The sequence below is a fragment of the Canis aureus genome, chromosome 21 (assembly GCF_053574225.1).
Source record: "Canis aureus isolate CA01 chromosome 21, VMU_Caureus_v.1.0, whole genome shotgun sequence".
Classification (NCBI taxonomy): Eukaryota; Metazoa; Chordata; class Mammalia; order Carnivora; family Canidae; genus Canis; species Canis aureus.
In genome coordinates this window covers 55,332,383-55,354,733 of record NC_135631.1, presented here as the reverse complement: position 1 = coordinate 55,354,733, position 22,351 = coordinate 55,332,383, and the positions used below count along the sequence as shown (strand labels likewise).

The 22,351-nt window shown below is 41.7% G+C and overlaps 2 long non-coding RNA genes across 2 annotated transcripts; both read left to right on the top strand.

Annotated features, from left to right (window-relative positions):
* Nucleotides 1-295: 295 nt before the first annotated feature.
* LOC144293503 (uncharacterized) lies at nucleotides 296-17,787 on the top strand. The gene is made up of 3 exons (XR_013360727.1): nucleotides 296-470; nucleotides 9,155-9,267; nucleotides 17,602-17,787. It is a non-coding gene; the product is annotated as an uncharacterized LOC144293503 (long non-coding RNA).
* Nucleotides 17,788-17,898: 111 nt separating this feature from the next.
* LOC144293506 (uncharacterized) lies at nucleotides 17,899-22,121 on the top strand. The gene is made up of 3 exons (XR_013360728.1): nucleotides 17,899-18,421; nucleotides 19,954-20,049; nucleotides 21,651-22,121. It is a non-coding gene; the product is annotated as an uncharacterized LOC144293506 (long non-coding RNA).
* Nucleotides 22,122-22,351: the final 230 nt, after the last annotated feature.

Below are 22,351 nucleotides of genomic sequence, written 5' to 3'. Positions count from 1 at the left end.
GGATCTAGAGTGTATTATGTTAAGTAAAATAAGTCAGACTAAGTCAAGAACCATATAACGTCACTCATAAGTAGATCTTCAAAGAGCAAACGAATAAACAAACAAAAAGTAGAATCAAACTTATAAATACAGAGAACAAACTGATGATTTCCAGGGGTGAGAGTATAGACAAAAAAGGTGAAGTTGAGTGGGAGGCCCGGGCTTCCAGTTAGCGAGTCAACGAGTCACAGGAATAAAAGGCCCAGCATAGGGAATACAGTCAATGATCTCATAATAGCATTGCCTGGTGACAGATGGGCGCTCCTACCTAAATCACTACAACTGAAGTTCTGTGCTGTACACCTGACAGTAATGTAACACCGTGTGTCAACTGTATGCCGATAAAAATAAAACAATAGGAGCAACAACAATACAAAAGATGTGCTCATGTTATCTCTTGCTTTTGCATGAAATTTCACAACTTCTAGAAGGTAATTTTTTTCTCTTATGTACCTAGAAAGCTCCTGCACATCCTTCAGGATTTATTTTGTAGGACTTGTGTTTACTTGTTCCTATCCTCTCTATAATACCAGTTATATACTCTCTTCTCTGTATTTTCCCACAGACAGACAGACAGACACACACACACACACACACACACACACCCTGATATGTGCAAATATCACTCAATATTACAATAATCATTTTTCCTTGACTGCCTTCCCCAATGGACGCTGAGAGCGAAGGCCATGCCCTTCACCAATATGTGTCCAGCAACCAGCATGGGATCCTAAAACATAGTCACCAGATCAATGTGAAAAGAAAGAACATATTTAGAATATGTATCACAGGAAAGGTAATTTAGGAGCTTATCCTGCCTGTCTTCAAATGTATGAAGAACTTATTTGGAAAAAAAAAAACAGAGAAGAGATTCCATCACTCTGTAGTAGAATTAGAATTGGTGATAGCAGGGTCAAAGAAATACCTTGACCCTTATATAAGTAAGAACATCCCAAATAATAAGCGTTGCAAGGAGTAGCATGTACCAGCGCCTAAAGCTTTGAGCTCCTCCTTCTAGTGCAAAACCCAAGATGAGTGGGTGACCTTCTGCAGAAAACTGCTCCAAGTGGCCTTTGAGGTCCCTTCCAACTCAAGAGCATGTGACTCTGTACAGGGGAAGCAATAAAAATGTTTTATGTTTAAAAATAAGTGTTTTCATAAGAAAGATGACTTTTTTCTCTTCCCAAAGAGCTTTTTTGTTGTTTTTTCAGAAAGAGAACCTAAATATTACTCTGATATATCAAAAGACATTACATTAAAATCATCTTCCTCTCTGAATGTGATTAGAGAAAATTCTCCCCTGCCCTAGTTTCCCTTGGCTTTAAAATATAATGTCTTCTAAAGGGCAAGACTTTTTGTGACTAATATGCAGACACTGTAAATCTAAAATATCAAATAGAAGTATATGAGAAAGGCTTCTTATTTAAAACATTTCAGGGGTAGAACAAAATGACCATTTTCAGTGAGAAAGTAAAACTTGAGTCGGCACCGTGTTAAGGGAACAGAGCCTGGCAGTTGCAAAGGTGGTATTGGCAGAACTGGGTCTGCCCTTATGTCTAGCTAGAGGAGAATGTACCCCAAAAGGGCAATGGTAGATATGAATGGAAGAGAAAAAAGGATCATAATTAAAGCTCACTAGCTCTGACATGGACATATTTTGCATATGAAAATGTTAATCTTTGAAATGTCAGTTCTGTATCACTTCCGTTAGCAATGTATATATATATATATATATATATATCCCAAGCTATCATTGATTTTATGCATAAATGGATTCAGGACCCAACCTAGGCTCTGGCTTCTGGACTGCATGTTCCTGGATATAGAGTCACACTCCCATGTCCTGTTAGGTTTCCCCCGCCCTGCACAGGTGTCGGTCTATGTCCACCATTACCCCGAAAAGGCCCGGTGCCTCCAGCACTCACTCAGCCACGTTTGATACCAAGCACCACCCTCCATTTGCTGTGTCTAGTATCCCATGGTTCTTCTTTACTGCAGAACAGATGTGCAAAAAGTGGCATTCTCACACCATCTGCTTGAGATCCGTCCATCTCAGGACATGTCCCAAGAATCTTCACATGTTTTAAGACTATTTCCAGTGGGACTAGTAATAACAGAAAGGTGCCTTCGAAATAGAAGGGGAAACACCCCAATGCTGTATTTACAATCAGAAGCTCTCTGCCCAAGTGTTCCCAGTGAGTAGCTTTGTGATCCAAGGATGAGTTAATAAAATTTAAGTAAATGTAGAGAAAAGGGTAAAATGGGACTAAAATGAGAACCATATTTGTTTCTGTATCTTTAGAGCAAGACGGCTCGCCCATCAGGTATCTTCCTCAAAGTGCTCGCTCACATGTTCTTTATCACTAAACTGCTCCGTAGCAGGTGCTCTGTCAGGTAGGGCAGGATGGAGGCAGTCAAGGTCCCCTGACACCCAAGAGCTCCTACAATTGACTTGTCCATGCTCTTCTCATAGGTCCACTTGGCTTAGGGCTCAGGGCCTTGCCTGTTAGCAGGTAGAGAGATACTTTCTGGCATGATGCTTAGGGGAAGAGGCCGTTACACAGCCACCTCTGGGAAGGTTTTGAGGGAAGTGCAGCCCTGCGGACAGTATATACAACCAGAGGAAAACTAGACTCCACATGCTCTTCCTCAGACTCATGGGTCAACATTTCCCTTCCTCTCCAGACCCCTCTGGTGTCCTATGCTCACAAGCAAACTAAGCCAGAAGATCGCACAAAACTCCTTCAACTCCAGACATCTCCTTTCCTGAGTCTCTTAGTTGGCCTGACCACACACAAAATAGATCCCCAGCAACACATGGGGTCTGCCTCTCATTCTTGTTTTCCTGTTAGCTCATTGTCCCATTCTTTTAGCTTATCAATGCTAGTACCCATCAGGTAAAGAATCCATTTTGACCTACAGATTCTTGCTCACCCTTTTCAGATACTATTAACTCTTGTCCCCACTCATGTCTCAGCTTGCCACTTCAAGTCCCCTTCCCTGGATGACATGACTCCTCCTCACTCCCACCCCACCCCCCACACATGATTGCCTAGATGCAATGTGATGCTCACTTAGCCATTGGCTCACATACTGCAGATTTGGGCAAGGAGTACTCACCCCTGCTCACCCCGGACTGGGGGAACCTGTTGGCCCTGGCAACTCCTGCCATCATTAAGAAGGTAAAATCAGATATTCTGATGTGCCTGGTTGCTGGCACTCACTCTGAGGCAATGGAGAGCACAGAACTCCCGTTCCTCTCCTTTGGCAAGGCATCAATGCATCCTGTAAAGTGCAAATATGCAGATGGTGCCCCATGTCAACACTCCTGATCCCCCACCAGAATACCCTATTTCTCCTGCAGAACAGGTGTGTAAACCATGTGGACAGAGGGTCCTCTCTTTGGTGACATTCCTATTAAGAACAATGGTGAAGTAGACCATGTCATGTTAAGGTGATTTAGAGGCCCAGTAGATAGGGGTTATGGAGGTTTTCTGATACCTTTGAGGGGTTTGTTAAAACTCTTCTTGAAGGACAAGAATCACACTGGTCACCGTTCAGCTTCTCTGTGCCTGAAAGGCGCCTGAGTTAAGTTCTATGGGTGAGTGAATGGACTAATAAGGAAGGGGTTGACGGCCAATATCCAGTCCCAAGGAAAGACATTTTATTAGATAACTCCATCTTGCCTTGCCCTAAGTATTGGACCTCCATTTCTGCCATAATTTCCTGGCATTGGATTTCAAATGCATCTTTTCATGCACGTCTTCCTTTTGGCAGCCCTGGATGCTCTTAACCCTGCATCTTCTTGTGCACGAAGACTGGAGACGAGAAGTCTACGTGTCTCCCAGAGAGACACCCACCCACTCCCTGATCTTACTGCAGAAATTTTCGGTTCTGTTTCATGGGGAAAGTTACAATCCAGAGGAATATGTGGGAAATCTTCTGTAGGAGAAGACAGTAAGCCTCTTCATGACAATTCTGGGATATCTCCATGCTTTGACTTAGGGAGAGGTTGGCAGGGACTGGGAGAGGTGTTAGCCCACTTTCCTATTCTTTCAGTGACTCTGATCCATAAGAAAGTGTGTTCTCTAAAATTTCTGAAAGCAGGAAGCAATCACTGTTTCTGACCCAGACTCTGCCTTCTGCCCTCCTACATCATCTCATTCTTTCTAGATCCCAGACCTGTGGGCTCCATGCTATGACCCCAGGACTCATCTAGAGAAGGCCAGGCTCACCTACCCCCTTGTGCTGATTCTCAGGCTCTCCCCTTGACGCCTCTCCCAAATGCGTGTGGACATTCATCGTCACACTATACCTTGTGGCCAATTTAAGAGATGCTCTAACTGTTGGCCTTGGTGTCTTAGGACTTTAACTGAGAAGTCTTCACCAGTCATCACTGCTTAGAGGAGTGGGAGATTTTAAACCAAGAACCCAAACAACTACATACAAAGCTCACCTGTGAGCACGCCCCGCTCCATCAGCATTCTGGCTTACATACGGTCATTCAGCAATGCGTGCTCACTGAGGTTCTCCAAAGGGATGCTCAGGTCCCATGTCTAGTCAGAGACAGAGTCGGATCCCTCTTAATATCTATTAAAAAACCTTCATATTCTTGCCCGAATGATGTAGTGCGTTGTCCTCATTATGAGAACAGGTTGGTGCTCAGGAATAGAGCTTGCAAGCTGGCTCTACTCTCTAGCTGTGTGTCTGGGAAGATCAGTTAGCCCTATTAGACTTCTCTTTGACATCTGTAACATGGGCATAATAATAATATCTGCACTCACAGGAATGCTGTCAGGCTTCTGGGCATAAATAGATGGCTGCTCTGAACACAGTGTCTGGCTCGTAAGGTTTCCTGCACTTTCTTTATTCTGATTTTCTAAGTCACTCATTAACACGAGCATCTTTCCCAAACATTATTTTTATGTCATTAATTAGACCATTTTCAGATGATGAAAATTTCTGACCTTACCCCCAAATATGGGGAGGGGAAACATCTTACTTTGGATTTTCAGTCCTTTACATATGTTGGGTGATCTTCATGCCATTGAGAATTCTTTCTGTACACAGAAATCTAATCAGAGCTTTCCGTTTATTTTAAACAATTAGTATTTCAGCTATTAAAGGTATAAAAAACCTGGATCTTTATTAATCTTTTTTTAAAATTTATTTATTTATGATAGTCAGAGAGAGAGAGAGAGAGAGAGAGAGAGGCAGACACAGGCAGAGGGAGAAGCAGGCTCCATGCACCGGGAGCCCGATGTGGGATTCGATCCCGGGTCTCCAGGATCGCACCCTGGGCCAAAGGCAGGTGCCAAACCACTGCGCCACCCAGGGATCCCTTTATTAATCTTTTAATTCAACTTATAAAATGTTCTATTTATAAATCTTGCGCATTTTAGCAATCACTTTAAATCAGCATTTGAATAATATTTGACCTCATTTATAAACTTTGTTAAATAGTAGCTTTTAAAAGTCATTTATACATAACAATATATGTAATTTCCATTTTAAGTGTTTTAATTTTATAGCCAAGAACAATTTATTCTCAGGAGCTTAAATAAACTTTCTTAATATAACACATGTATTGCTTTATACTTAAATATATTTTATGTTCAAAGTTTTCTTAGATAATCCAATAATGTGGACAGTTTAATGATTATTTAACTTAAAACTCATAGGTAAAAGTTAATTACTGAGTACATATTTAAAAATTATATCTACAAGCACTATTATCATAGCCTGGATTGTTTTAAACATCCCAACATCACAAATATATAAAATGTCAATATGAACTGATCCTTTTTGAATTGAAAAGATCTTAACTAGTTTTGACCTTTCAACCTCTTCTGTTCCTAATTATAAATGGCTCCATTGATAAAAAGGAGTATCCATTTAAAGAAAACAGCTCCAATCTAATTAATTGACTTTACTTAATACCAAAGAATTAGACGATTTTATGTAACTTTGATGGGATATTCTGAATTTTAACCCTATTGCTGCATCAGTGACATAGGAGGGACGCTCATTCCCAGATTCAAGTCCGCTACCCACAGAGGATGCCACTGCTATCATATTATGATTGGTTGCATTTCATATTTCTTTGGCTCCAAAGAAGTAAAACGTCTGTCATCTTAGGTCTGAAGACTTCTGGATATGTGGGAACCTCTCATTCTTCTAGATTCTCAGGTATCTCACTGAATTTTGGATATCCCTTGGTTCTGTTCTCTTGTAGTCTCCACACATGAAATTATTTGATAACACCTTGACTGCGATGCAGTTGAGTCAAGACAAAAAGATTTATAGTTAGGAATAAAAAGATTTTGCGTTGTAAACCGATTCCATCCCCTAACGTTGAAATCAGCTTCACTCTTGTCCCAATTCTTCGATGTATGATAAACAGGAATTCATGCATTTTATTTCTAGGGTCTCTTATTTTTATTTGCCTATGGTTATAGGTGAAGTTATTAATTCAATCAAATCAAATCCAAATTTATTGTTTGAAAAGAAAATGGCTGTAGCACATGATCATTGAATCTGTGTTTCAAAATCTGCATGTGCATGTATGAATTCTACAGTATAACCAAAGCACAGGCTATTTTCATAGAAGCTGGCTAATCACAGTGAGGATTTGAGCAGAATGTCCTTGCTCATACTGACTGTTTAGATCAGTTCCCAAGCACTAGACCTCCCGTCCTCACCAAGGGAGCTATTAAAATATATATTTTTTTCCTGGCGCTCACACTCTTTGGTTATTCATCTCCCTACACATCTCTTTAATTAGGTTTGATGTAGACTTAGAGATCTTAATATTTTTTTGGCTTCCCAGAAGGTGCACAGACAGATTAGGCAATTAATTCAGGCAATACCAATGACAAGCAGACATGCTGAATAGAAGAAATATTGAGAGTCAAGGAAGCCCAAACGTAGCATGCTGCGGAAGAGCTTCTTGGGGCATGGAGAGCTAATGTAACTTGCAAAAGGCCATCTAGTGTTGTAGTCAATAAATTTTGCTTTCTGTATCCTAAAAATACTTTTTAATAACTAAATACTCCTGGATTTATGTTTTTGTTGATTTTGTTAATATAGCATTTCTTATCGAAAAAACATCATGCATTTAAAAGCTTACAAAGAATGTTGTGTTTGGCATTTTATAAATGCCCATAATAAAAATAAAATTATCAAGTATATATTTTAAATATGATAAATGGAACTATCATAATATATGACAACCGACACTTATCATCATCCCTTTAAAATTGATTTGAACAAGTTATTTTTTCCAGGCAATAATTTTAATTACTTTGCTTTCATTCTTAAAGTAACTTTCTAATTTCATTTCCACCATAAAATCATATTTAATGTAATGTATTTGAGACTTGAAAGTTTTTTATTACTTCATGTTATTATCCATTTATCTGAAAAAATGCTTATAATTAAAATTTTCAATTTTTAAAGACAATAAAGTTTTAAATAATTGAACAAATCCTCTAGGTTGAGTTGCATTTTTTAATCACTATTTGCTCACAATTGAACAAAACAATATAAATGTAAGCAAGATTTGATAAAATCTAGTTAAATAAATAAAAGTAAACTACATTGGATATATATTCTTCAGTGAAAGAAATGAAGGTATTTCAGGTCAGTTAGTTCATACTATTTGAAAAACTTGTTCACATGAATAAATGAATGAGAACATAGGAAATTTTTAAATAGAAATAATATTGAACTCTTCTTTAAAAATATCATGTTGGGACGCCTGGGGGCTCAGTGGTTGAGTGTCTGCCTTTGGCTCAGGCTGTGATCTTGGAGTCCTGGGATCGAGTACCCTGCATGGAGCCTGCCTCTCCCTCTGCCTGTGTCTCTGCCTCTCTCTGTGTGTCTCTCATGAATAATTAAATAAAATCTTTTTTATTTTTTTTATTTTTAAGATTTTATTTATTTATTCATGATAGTCAGAGAGAGAGAGAGAGAGGCAGAGACACAGGCAGAGGGAGAAGCAGGCTCCATGCACCGGGAGCCCGACGTGGGATTCGATCCCGGGTCTCCAGGATCACGCCCCGGGCCAAAGGCAGGCGCCAAACCGCTGCGCCACCCAGGGATCCCAAATAAAATCTTTTTTAAAACCATGTTATTAAATATCAAATTTATTTTAACCATGAGGTGTCAACTTAGTAAAATCTCATTTAATTCAGGATGCCTGGGTGACTCAGCAGTTGAGTGTCTGCCTTCAACTAAAGGTGTGATCCTAGGGTCCAGGATCGACCCCTGCATCAGACTTCTTGCAGGGAGCCTGCTCCTCCCTCTGCCTATGTCTCTGCCTCTCTCTCTCTTTCAGTGTGTCTCATGAATAAATAAATAAATTCTTTAAAAATAACTCATTTAATTTAGCTCTAAATTTATACCAGTCATTTCTTACAAAAGTGAAAAAAAATTCAATTAAAAAGAGGGAAAACAGAGTTTTCAGATGTTGATTCCAGAATAAATAAACATCCACATGCAAAAGACAAACAAACAAAACCCCAAAATCCTCTAATCAAAAGACCCAGAGCTGCATAGAGAACCACTTCCAGTGTTGGGATAGGGAAGATGCAAGATGATCCTAGAGTATCTTACGGTTCTCAGGCTTCAGTTCATGGGGAGGCTATTTTGGTAGGTGTTCTGGAAATTTAGCTTGTATCTGTTGATAATAAAGGAGTAATAACGTGTCATTCCCAAGGTTACTATGGGAGGGAAACTAGGATTTGGGGCCTTGGAAAGTTGAGGAACTTTGAGCTTTGATAATTTGGGGTTTAAAATTCCCCTAGTTCTTTTCTTTCTCTTTTCCTGCAGTTGGTGGAGTGTAAGGAGAGTGGAAATTCTGAGAGGAAAAGTAAACCTCTTCAGGCCAGTTTGATACAGTACCACTAAAATATGTGGCCTTGTTACTGGAGAAAAAAGTTGGGATTCACCAGGTTGGAAAAATAAAATCAAACATTTCTTACTTTATGAACATTTATATTTATTACAGCAATTGGTTTTCGGCAATGAAAACAACCCACTCAAAGAATAGGGAGTGATCCAAAGTTCTTAAGGCTTTGATTCTTGCTTCATCCTTTGTTTATTTTCTTGTCAGAACGGTGCCACTGGCAGATGGACATGCATTGGAAAATACCTCAGCAATACTTCCTTAAATCTCCCCATCAGTGTTGGTCCAATGTCACGCTCTAATTTTTTGTGCCACTGCAGGTAATACCGTGAAGCATTCTTGCTAAATTTTGCTTTTACTATGGGTATGTCTTTAGTTAGTAGTAAAGCCTATCAAAAACTTATAATTTGCAGTTCATTTTATAGTTTCCAGGAGTGATAAGGAAATCTTTGTTTCTAAAGAAATTCAAATTCATAGAATAATGCACGATCATATTTGTAAACTTCCTAGCAGTATACAATTTGCTGCTGTGTCTGGTGTCAGTGGAAAGGTCTGGGCAAAGGCAATTAATTTAACTGTCTATTCTGATTTGGTTTTTATGAAAAGCATTTATCTCAAGGGTAAATTTCTGTCTGTGATAGCCACAGCCTCTTTGTCATGCTTTAGCTTTCTTTTTTAAGCATGAACTATTGACACAGCAACACAGGCCTACCTCAAGAAGCAAGAAAACTCTCAAATACACAACCTAACCTTGTACATAAATGAGCTAGAAGAAGAAAAACACATCTAAAACCAGCGGAAGAAAGGAAATAATAGATTAGAGCGGATATAAATGATATAGAAAGTAAAATAATAATAGTAATAATAATAAATAATAATAATAATAATAATAATAATAATAATAATAATGATAAAACAGATCAATGAAACCAAGACCTGGTTCTTTGAAAAAAATCAATAAATTTGATAAACCTGTAGCCAGACTTACCAAGAAAAAAAAAAAAAAGAAAGGCTTTAAATAAATAAAGTCACTAATCAAAGAGGAGAAATAATCAACACCACAGAAATACAATTATAAGAGAATATTATGAAAATCTATATGCCAGGCACCTAGGTGGCTCAGTGGTTGAGCATCTGCCTTTGGCTCAGGTCATGATCCCAGGGTCCTGGGATCGAGTCCCACATCAGGCTCCTCGCAGGCAGCCTGCTTCTCCCTCTGCCTGTGTCTCTGCCTCTCTCTCTCTCTCTCTCTGTGTCTCTCATGAATAAATAAATAAAAATCTCTAAAAAAAATAAAAAAGCAAAACTCTATGCAAACACATTAGACTCCCTAGAAGAAATGGAGAAATCCCTAAATATTTAAACTAGAAATATATAAACTACCAAAATGAAACAGAAAGAGAAAGTTTTAACAGACTGATAACCAGCAAAGAAATTAAATCAGTAATCAAAAACTTCCCAAAAAGCAAAATCCAAGACTAGAGGGCTTCACAGTCCAAATCTACCAAACATTTAAAGAAGAGTTACCACCTCTTCTTCTCAAACTATTCCAAAACACAGAAAAGAAAGGAAAACTTCCAAATTCATTCTATGAGGCCAGCATAACCCTGATGCCAGAACAAGATAAAGATACCACTAAAAAAAAAGAACTACAGGCCAATATCCCTGATGACCATAGATGCAAAAATTCTCAACAAAATTCAAATAAACCAAATTCAACAATACATTAAAAAAGTCATTCACCGTAATCAAGTGAGATTTATTCTTAGGTTGCAAGAGTGGTCCCATATTTGCAAATCAATTAACATGATACATCACTTCAATTAGAGAAAGTTTAAGAACCATAGGATCATTTCAATAAATGCAGAGAAAGCATATGACAAAGTACAACATCCATTCATGATAAAAACCCTTAACAATGTCAATTTAGCAGGAACATACCTCAACATAATGAGTCATGTATGGAAAGCTTACAGTTAACGTCATACTCAATGGTGAAAAACTGAGAGCTTTTTGCCTAAGGTCAGGAGCAAGATGAGGATGTCCACTCTCACCACTGTTATTCAACATAGTACTGGAAGTCCTTGTCACACCAATCAGACAAAGCAAAGAAATAAAATGTATCCAAATAGGTAAGGAAGAAGTAAAATTTTCATATTTGCGGATGACATGATACTATATAGAGAAATCCTCAAAGACTCCACCAAAATACTGCTGAACTGATAAATGAATTCAGTAAAGTCGCAGGATACACAATCAACATAGAGAAATATTTTGCATTTCTATACACCAATAATGAAGCAGCAGAGAGAGAAATTAAGAAAGCAATCCCATTAAAATTGCATCAAAAATAATTAAATACCAAGGAATGAACCGAACCAAAGAGGTGAAAGGCCTGTAGTCTATCAATCACTGAGGAAAGAAATTAAAGACAACACAAAAAAATGGAAAGATATTCCATGTTCATGAATTGGAAGAACAAATATTATTAAAACGTCTATACGACCCAAACTACGGATTTATATTTATTTAATTTAAATTCAATTTGCCAACATACAGTATAACACTCAGTGCTCATCCTGTAATTCCAGAAATACTGACAGCATTTTTCACAGAACTAGGATAAACAATCCTAAACTTTTGACAAAAGACCCTGAATATCCAAAGCAAGCTTGAAAAAGATAAGCAAAGCTGCAGGCATCATCGTTCTGAACTTCAAGTTATGTTGCAAAGCTGTAGTGATCAAAACAGTGTGGTACTGACACAAAAATAGACACAAAGATCAAGGAAACAGAATTGAAAACTCAGAAATAAATCCACAAATATAAGGTAAATTAATCTTTGACGAAGTAGGAAGGAATATCCTAAGGGAAATAGTCCCCTTAACAAATGTTGAGAAAACTGGACAGCAACATGCAAAGGAAAGAAACAGGACTACTTTTTTATACCATGCACAAAATAAACTCAGAATGGATTAAAGACCTAAATATGATACCTAAAACCATAAAAAATCCTAGAAGAGAGCAAAGGCAGCAATTTCTCTGACATTGGTCACAGCAATTTTTCTCTAGATGTGTCTCCTGAGGCAAGGGAAACAAAACCAAAAATAAACCACTGGGACTACCTCAAAATAAAAAGCATCTGCACAGCAAAGGAAATAATCAACATAACTGAAAGGCAACCTACAGAATGGGAGAAGGTATTTGAAAATGACATATCTGGGTTAGCATCCAAAATTTATAAAGAATTTATCCTGCTCAACACCCCAAAAACAAATACTCTAATTAAAAATGGACAGAAGGCATGAACAGACAATTCTCTAAAGAAGACATCCAGATGGCCAACAGACACATGAAAAGATGCTCAGTGTCACTCACCATTAGGGAACTGCATACCAAAACCAGAATGAGACATCACCTCACACCTGTCAGAATGGCTGAAATCAACACGAGAAATGAGATATGTTGATGAAGATGTAGAGAAAAGGGAATCCTGGTGCACTGCTGGTGGGAATGTAAACGGGGCCGTCGCCCTGGAAAACAGTATGGAGGGTCCTCAAAGAGTTAAAAGTAGAACCATGCAACAATCTGGCAATCCCACTACTGGGTACTTAAGCAAATAATACAAAAGCACTAATTCAGAGGACTACACATATCCCCATGTTTATAGCGGCATCACTTACAGTGGCCAAACTATGGGAATAGCCCAAGGGCCCATGGCTAGATGAATGGATAAAGAAGAAGCGCGCACGCGCGCGCACACACACACACACACACACACACACGATGGAATATTATTAGTCCAAAAAGAGTGAAATCCTACCATTTGCAACAACAACAACATGGATGGAGCTGAAGGGTATAATACTAAGTGAAATAAGTTAGTCAGAGAAAGATAATTACCATATGATTTCACTCATATGTGAAATTTAAGGAGCAAAACAAATGAGCATAGGGGAAAAGAGAGAAGGACAAAGCAAAAAACGGACTCCTCGCTATAGAGAACAAACTGATGGTTACAAGAGAGGAGATAGGTAGCGGACGGGTGAAATAGGTGATGAAAATCAAGGGAGGGCACTTGTGCTGAGCCCTGGGTGGTGTATGGAAGTGTTGAATCACTGTATTATACACCGGAGACTAATATTACACTGTATGTTAGCGAAATGGAATAGAAAGAAAAACTGAAGAAAAAAAAAAGAAAGAAAGAAAAGGAAGCATCTGTAGGGTCTGGAGAACCAGTAAGGTTAGTGAAGATCTCAGACCTCAACCAACAAATGTTTTCACGCATCGTACTCCTGGTGCTAGGACTCTGAGACAGGGCGGCTCTGTCTTGCTCCCGGGTCTTAGAGAAAAGTGAAGGAAGGGACAGGTCCCTGATAATGGCCACATGGTCAGTGCCTGTCCAGAACTTTCAAGAACAGAAAAAGAAGAGTTTGTGGATCCAGAAACAAACTGTTTCGTAGATAATCAATAATGTCCGTCTCTGGAGAGAGCTCCTGGAACATGAGTCCTGCCCCACTAGCGTGCACCCCTGCATGATCACCTGCCCTTAAGTGCATGCGGGCCTGACTCGAACCGTGAAGTCCTCTTAAAAGGAGATCCAGAGGGGTGCCTGGGTGGATCCGTGGTGGAGCATCTGCCTTCAGCATGGGGTGTGATCCTGGGTCCCGCAATCAAGTCCTACATCGGGGTCCTTGCAGGAAGCCTGCTTCTCCCTCTGCCTGGGTCTCTGCTTCTCTCTCTCTGTGTGTCTCTCATGAATAAATAAATAAAATCTTAAAAAAAAAAAGAGTATTCAGAGTTCACTGTCTTAGTCCACCCAGGCTCCTCTAAACAAGAACCACAGGCTGAGTGGCTCATAAATAACAGGAATATATTCCTTACGCTTGCGGAGGCTGGATGTCCTTGACCAGGGAGCCAGCATGGTGGGTAGAGCCTCTTCTGGGTCACAGACAGCCTCTTCTCACTGTGTCCTGACGCGAGGTAGGGCTGAGGGAGCTCTGTGAAGTCTTTTTTTTTTTTTTTAAATATCGTATTTATTTATTTATTTATTCATGAGAGATACACACAGAGAGGCAGAGACACAGGCAGAGGGAGAGGCAGGCTCCATGCAGGACTCGATTCTGGGACCCGGGGGTCACGCCCTGAGCCGAAAGCAGACGCTCAACCACTGAACCCTCCAGGTGCCCTGTGAGGTCTCTCTTACAACGGCCCCAACCCCAATCATGAGGCTCCACTGTCACGGCCCAATCACCACCCCGCATCCCCCATGCCCTTCGCTGCCACTTTGAGAGTCAGGTTTCAGCTTAGGAGTTTGAGAAGGACTCTTGAGACCACAGCAGTCAAAGATGGGTGACATCAGAAAATGGGACTCCATGGGGGGTTCCATGGAGCACGGACCCGAGAAGCACAGTTTAATTAATTACCTTTTCCGGGGGAGAGAATCTTTGGCAATTTGTCAGAAAAAGATAACACGTAGCAATTATTCATTTTTTTGATCAATCTTTCCCATAAGTGGGAAACTTTTCTTAAAAGGGAAAGAAAGAGAGAAAGAGAGAAAGAGAGAGAGAGAGAGGAAAGAAGAAAGAAAGAAAGAAAGAAGAAAAAAAGAAAAAAGAAAGAAAAAAGAAGAAAGAAAGAAGAAATAGAAAGAAAGAAAGAAAGAAAGAAAGAAAGAAAGAAAGAAAGAAAAAAGAAAAAGAAAGAAAGAAGAAAGGAAGAAAGAAAGAAAAGAAAGAAAGGAAAAAAGAAGAAAGAAAGAAGAAATAGAAAGAAAGAAAGAAAGAAAGAAAGAAAGAAAGAAAGAAAGAAAAAGAAAGAAAGAAAGAAAGAAAGAAAATGAACAGGAGACGGACGACATCGCCATTGCTAAAAGGCTAATTAATTTCCTGGGAAGAACATTAAGGAGGAGAGAAAAGAAGCTGTGACACACACACACACAACGCGGGTGACCCTCGGCGGGCTCGCCGTAGCCAACGTGCCGGAGCCGGCACCGTCCACCCCGGGTACAGCGACGTGGAGAGGGACACGGACGTGCTAAGCGGAATGACGCGTCTTTCAGACCAACGAGACAACGTGGTCACGAGGCTTCCCACTTTTTGCCGCAGGTGCCCGGCAGGTGCGCCCTCTGGGTCGTGCCCAGGGCTCCGCAAGCTGCTCCTGCAGCTTGGAACCTCCCTGTTGACGTCGTGCCCACGAGAGAGGCCCCTGCAGGGCAGCGTTCGGTTAGGAAGACGGGAAGGGGGCGCGAGCGAGGCTCGCAAGGCCGCGAGCAGGAAAGGCCCGTCAAGACGGAGCCGACGCGGCTCAGCCGCCCCGAGAGCGCCCCCTGGAGTCCGGGGCAGCGCGGAGTCGCCAACGCCAGAGGCAGCTGCACCGCACACGTCCCGGGGCCTCTCCCGCCAGGCTGAAGGCAGATGTCCTCGGAGGGCGGTGGCCCGAGACGCAGCCTGAGGACACCCTCTGGCCCCCTCCACGCCTGGGCCTGGCCCGGTGACCGACGCAGCTGGCCCGGCGAGGCTGCCCACAGGGCTGTCCTCCCTCCGCACACCGTTCCCGCGCGGACGCTCAGGCGGACGGGAGATGCCAGGAGCAAGGCGACCCTCTGACTCTGACAGTGAGCGGGCCTCCCCGTGAGGGTCCGTGGAGAAGCGGCCCTAACGCTGAGCTTGGGGCGCACAGCAGTCCCTCCTCTTCGCAGGGAAGTGGGGCTCGGTCACGGAGTGTCTGGACAAGGTCTACGTTCCTGCGTGTCCAGACCTCCTCGCGGGAAGCCTGCTTCGTCCTGACCTGTCATCGCCACGGACAGAGAGGCCTGGGGGGTCTGAGGTCGGGCCCCAGACCAGGCCCGCCTGCGGCCCGAGGAATCCAGGCCCTGCTTCCCTCTCTCTGCTGCAACGTCAGCGTGGAGGGTTGAGCTCACTTCAAGTACAGAAAATCTCCGTCCTGACACGCGATCGCCACAGCTTGACCTGATTGACGGAGCGGTTAGATCAGATCAGTGTTGACTCCGTTTCAGAGAAAGTCTGACTTGGTTTCTCCGTTCATGCAAGCACGTGTGTCCCCATGAGGAACCATCTCACACCACCATGAGGAGAAATAAATTAATCCCACGAGCCCACACGCCACTCTGAAAAAGGCACAATTTTAATGTTCTCGGCTTAATACTTGTATCATAATCCTGACGGTTCCTATGAATCGGGATGGGACGTGCTGGCAACCAACGACTGTTCATGAGTATAAGTGTTCGCCTCATAAATAGGATTTAAATCGTGGATGATGGGATCCCTGGGTGGCGCAGCGGTTTGGCGCCTGCCTTTGGCCCAGGGCGCCATCCTGGAGACCCGGGATCGAATCCCACGTCGGGCTCCCGGTGCATGGAGCCTGCTTCTCCCTCTGCCTGTGTCTCTGCCTCTCTCTCTCTCTCTCTGTGACTATCATAAATAAAAAATAATAATAATAATAATAAAATAAAATAAATCGTGGATAAAAGCAATAGGCTGTCTCGTCTCTGGAAATTGCAACCGCTTTGTATAGAGAGATTCTTTCGCGTAGTTCCCAGCAAAAGCCCAAATCAGTTGCATGAAATGTATCCAAATTTTGAAAATGCCCTACCTCTACATCAGATGCGTTCCTATCTAAGCCTCGGCACTACGTGATCTTATCTGTAATGCTTCGCTGGCGCCCACGGTCTGCGCATGGTGGCCTCTATGAATACGGCTTCCCCGCAAGCGATGAGTCTTCTAACCTCTCCACTTGACCGAAGACATGCCGAGTGACTGTCCATCCAGGGTATCACAGCGGCACATTGCCCACGCAGAGGGAAGTCTTTCATTTTAAATCAAAGAGGTTGAATGAGACCTCATCAACGTTCACAAGCTCTTCAGGTCCTCAACCAAAACTGTATCTGGGTCCAGGATGGAACCCCTATGTTGGAATGTGCTGACGTGTATATTCAGGCAGCCAGACTGATGAAAATTTTTTCTTTTTTTTCTAATTTTTTTTTATTTTTATGAAAATGTTTTCTTAGTGAATTCACCTTTTCTTTCTTCCAACAATTGTTTTGAGCAGGGATGTAGCTCTGAGGGACACTTGAATGAGCGTTCTGTTAACTAGAAGCACACAATCATCACCTTCAGCACATCCGTAATTCTTCAATCATCCAAATCCTGACATTAAAATTATTAGTACAAGGAGGTCTGAGAGTTTGAGTAAAAATATAAATAAGAGTGACATTTGCAGGCAATCATCAACTTGGCTGTGAAACCTCCCTTGAACCAGCCCTAATTACTATGAAAGCAAGGATATCCCACACGACTGTAGAATGAATACAAGGCCCGGGACACCCGAAAACCAGCATGGTCACAGCGAGGGTGGAGATTCCAGAAACAGATTTCCTTACTGTGATCCCAGGATCCCGGGCTCTCTGGAAATCTTTGACTACCTCAAGGGATAGCTGGGTGTTGGGTTGAGCACAGCGGATCTAGTCACTGGGGAAACTGGAAGTGAAAGCCCCTGCTTATGACTTGAGTCTCCAGTTGCCTCCACTTCCCCGTACTCCACAGTTTGTGAAATTACCTATGGACCTTGAGGTTGTTGTATGCATTGTAAAATACAGTCATGGGTGTCTTTCCTCCATGGGTCACTTGGGTTTAGATACCAGCGTCCTAATTTGGAACGTGGGAGGATCGTGAGTGTTGAATGCCACCATCAGAAGGCTGGGAGGGGAAGTCTGAGGCGTGCCGGGCAGGCTCTGCTTTACTACCCTGGAGAATAGTAGAAAGCGTGTGAAATGAAGGCCCCGATGAACCAAGAGCTCCTCAGAATGTGACTGTTTCATTAAGTAAGGTATTATCAATTTTTAAAATTTGAATTCAATTTGCCAACATATAGTACAACACCCAGTGCTCATCACGTCACATGCCCTCCTTAATGCCTGTCACCCAGTTTCCCCTTCCCACCACCCCATTTCCCTCCAGCAACTTTTTAAGTTAAAGGAAAAAAAGAAATGTGAGTCAAGGGCTAACACTGCATGACCAAATCGCAATAAGGATTTTAAAAAGGGATCATTCTAAACTTAGGTTTTCATTCAAAAACGAGTCTTCTATAACTTTGAGTGTTTTGTGTGCTTTTTCTCAGATGTGAAGCCTATCTAACTTTCATATATCGGGTCTTTTCAAAATATCTGATGTAACTGCCTATTTTTGTCCTTTTGACCCTCCTTGAACTCTGTGATTAAGCATTCATAACTGTTCCTGCCTGAATTCTGCAATGAACGGAGGACAAGTGTGTGTTCCATGTTGGAGATACTGATTCATTCAGCACATTTTATTTCTGATCAGCTGACACAACGATGGAGTCTCAAAGTCAACCATCTTTTGTTATGGGAGCGGGTTACAGGACATACCCCCTGCATCACCCTTGACCACTATTGGTGGGGTAGTTAGTCTTATTACTACAATTGTTCCTGGAGCTGGTATGTATTATTCTTCATCAGTTTTCTTAATGGACATTTAAGATGTGAAGAAAACGATCAATCATAGAGAAAACAAAGATTTTTAGACTCCACCAAGACGTGTCCAAGTTGGCACTGTTATAGCCTTTCCTTCAGGAGCCTAGCATATGAGATTATGCTGCAGTTACAAATTCACCCCAAAATCTTAGCAAGACCACATCAAAGGTGTATTTCTTGCTTGTGCTGTATGTCCAGTGCCGATGAGCAACGCAGGTTCTGCTTGGTTCCTCTGGCACTGAAACTGATGGACAGTCTGCAGTGTTTTCTTTTTTTTTTATTAAAGATTTTATTTATTTATTCATGAGAGAGAGAGAGAGAGAGAGAGGCAGAGACAGGCAGAAGGAGAAGCAGGCTCCATGCAGGGAGCCCGACACGGGACTCGATCCCGGGACCCCAGGGTCACACCCTGGGCCAAAGGCAGGCGCTGAACTGCTGAGCCACCCAGAGATCCCTGCAGTTTTCTTTAAACAGTTTTATTTATGGACATATGCAAACACTCACATAACAGACATATCCAACACCTTCCAAAGCGTCTTTGTGTCCCTCTGTTTGGGGGTTTTGTTTGTTTGTTGTGCGTGTGCGTGTGTAAAGAACAGTTAACACAAGGTCTACCCTCTTAACAGATTTCAAGTACATAATACTACACCTTTAACTACAGGTGCGGTGTTGTATGTAAATCTCTAGACCTTATTCATCCAGCATTGCTGAAACTTGATACCCATCGAACAGTCTTGAGATGACACCCCTCAACATATAGTTCCATATTTTCTGCAGCAAAGAAAGAATGGGTCGTTTAAAAAAAATCACCTTTGCTCTTAACTACCTCTTTATTTATTTATTTGAGACAGAATGAGCACAAGCAAGAGGAGAGGGAGAGGGAGAGACAGGCTCCCCACTGGGCAGGGAGCCTGATGTGGGCCTCGATCCCAGGATCCTGAGATCATGACCTGAGCCAAAGGCAGATGCTTCACTGACTGAGCCACCCAGGTGCCTGCTTAACTACCTCTTAACTACCTTTTCCTTGCTGCCTTTTAAACAGAACTAGAGGGGCACCTGGATGGCTCCCTTGGTTCAGTGTCTGATTCTTGATTTCAGAATCAAGAAATTGGGATGGGAGCAAGCTCTACATCAGGCTCTTCCCTCGGTGCAGTCTACTGAGATTCATCCTCTCCCTCTGCCCCTCTGCCCCTCTCCCCACTCATGCTCTCCCTCTCTCTCTCTCTCTCATAAATAAATAAATAAGTCAATCAATCAATCAAATCTTAAAAAAAATAAACATACAGAACTAAATATCTCCTCTACTCTATGGCAAGGGGATTGGGAGGGCTTCTTTGTTTCTAGAAGGAGAGGTGAATTGAATATGGGGAGCTCCAGCTATCATGACCAACCAGTTAAATGGTAGAAATCTAGAGTAGCAGCTGATGGAAGTACATTAGAATTTTTCAGAATCGATAATTCTTCCCACTGTGAAGCATTTTTTTTTTTTTTTTTAGGATAATAGCATTCTTCTTTGGCCATCTGATTATAGCAAGTGTCCTTCAGACAAGAGCTCTTAGAGTCACTCAGGGCTCCCAACCTGTGCTACACAGGTAAGTCCCCCTTCACCCTTCCAGAAAGAGGGCTCTATGTAGATGCGGGTGCTGTGTGTCAGCAGCTCCCTACTATTGCAAATAAAGGCAGTTTTTACTGTAGGCTTTAGGTCAAGATATCCTCATAATAGGCATCATGAAGAAAAATTATTCAGTGCCACAGAAGAGTCGGAAATCCTAGATTAAACCAAGTTTAACCAGGGTTCCAAGAACTGTTAATATGCTTATGGGTATTATAACTCATTAGCTCTTTAAATTGGAGGTTATGTTATGGTAACTATCCAGAAAACACTATTTACAGAGTGTCTAGACAGATCAGTGTGATCCCTTCCTTGCTGAACTCTTGGATTTCCACTGCCCCCCAAAGCACATAATAACACTTTATAATATGACTTCCACAGCTGCTCCTAGCCTCGTGGAATGTTGTCGCCTTCAGATACCATTTTTTAGCCCTTTGGAAATATAGGTATTCTTTCAGGATTTTTAGCTCTGTCTCAGCTTTACATCTACTATATATAACACAATCTCCTTGAATTAGAAATTCCCACTTTGGTTCTTGCCCATGAGTTTCAACCTCACTTCACAATAAAGATTACCTGAAAATCTTTAAAAACTCTGGTCCCAGAACTCCTCTCCAAAAGCTTCTGATGTAATGCATCGAATTAAATAGATAATACTATCTTATTTTTATTATTTTAATATTATGCTGATGCTCATGAAGGAAATTCATTATATAAAGCTTAAGGATGCTAATGGTGGAGGGAAAAAAAGCAAACAGAACAAAACACACCCTCAGTCCCCCACGTGAAGTTAAAATGGCACAGGAGGTTTTGATGGGTTTCCCTGCAATCTTTTAATTATGCATTAATTTCTTTGGGAAACTTAGAAAAAAAAATGCATATACACTTTGGATATGTTTCCGACTGACCACTGTAGCTTATGTTTTTTCTATGTCATTTCTTTTTTTTTAATTGTTTTCATTGGGTTTGTATTATTCAATCAAAGTTAATAGTTCTTATGTAATTCTTTCTGTGAACATGGCACTTATTTAGCATCTATCTTAAATAATAATATTATATTGGCCTTTTTGTGGATCAGTCTGCTTCAGGACACTGCCTGGTGAGGCCAACCACATGGTCTGAGGGGTCAGCCCCTCAAGACTGCCTTCATTTTAGATACCTCACCTGAGCTGCAAGTTTGGGGTTCCCAGGGCCACTCTCATTTCAGGCCAACTGATTAAATATTGGAGGGGTGTCCCATAATCACCTTCAAATGTGATATTTGTTAGAATTGCTCACAGAGTTCATGAAAGTGCTATACTAATAGTTACAGTTTAATTATAGCCAAAGGAAGAGATGCCTACATGAGGTTGAGAGGGGTTCAAACACCAAGCTTCCAGCTACCCCCTCTCGGGGAGTGACAGATGCCCTCATCTCCTAGAAGGAGTGAGAGTGTGCACGGGGCACAGCCACCCAGGGAAGCTCACCTGTGCTGTCAGTGTCCAGAGTCTAAATGGGACGCAGTGACAACCGCCCACCTGACTGAACTTCAGTCCCTCATTCCTCCGGGAGTCGTGGGCTAATAGCTTTCATCTTCCGCAGAAGCCAGAACCGACATAGTGAGACTCAAGCCCACACCAGAGATCACAGCATTAGTCTGTCTGGGGACCAAAGTCCCCAGGAGAAGACAGACACTGCAGTTGGGCAGGACATCGCAGCACCTCAAGACCACCTCCCACTAGCTGAGGGCAAAGGCTTCTCTTTGGGAAAAACTGCTTTTTCACTACACAGACACATCCCTGCTGTGTAGCCTGAACTTCGTTCCGTCTAGTGGACGTTTTTGTTGCTGTTCTCATTTACCATGTTGACTTTTTGCAGTTTTCATTTCTTGTTTTCTAAATATCGATGATTTTGAGATAATCGATAGGGCCCCCCTTTCACAGAATGTGGCAAATGCTGGTTCTCCCTTCTAACCACTATAGACCAAGACAGGCAAACCTAGGTTAACATCTTAGGCCCACAGTGTAACTGAAGAAGTTAATAAATTTCTTAGGACTCTTTCAAATATAAAGTTGGAATAATAGTGGTGCCTCGGAGGCTCAGATGATTGAACGTCCGACTCTTGATTTCAGCTGAGGTCATGATCTCAGGGTCATGGGATCAAGTCCTGAATCCACCTCCCCGCTCAGTGGGGAGCCTTCTTGAGAGCCTCTCCCTCTGCCCCTCCCTCCACTCTTTCTCTCAAATAAATAAATAAATCTTAAAAAAAAATCTTTAAAATTAAATAAATTTTAAGATTCTTC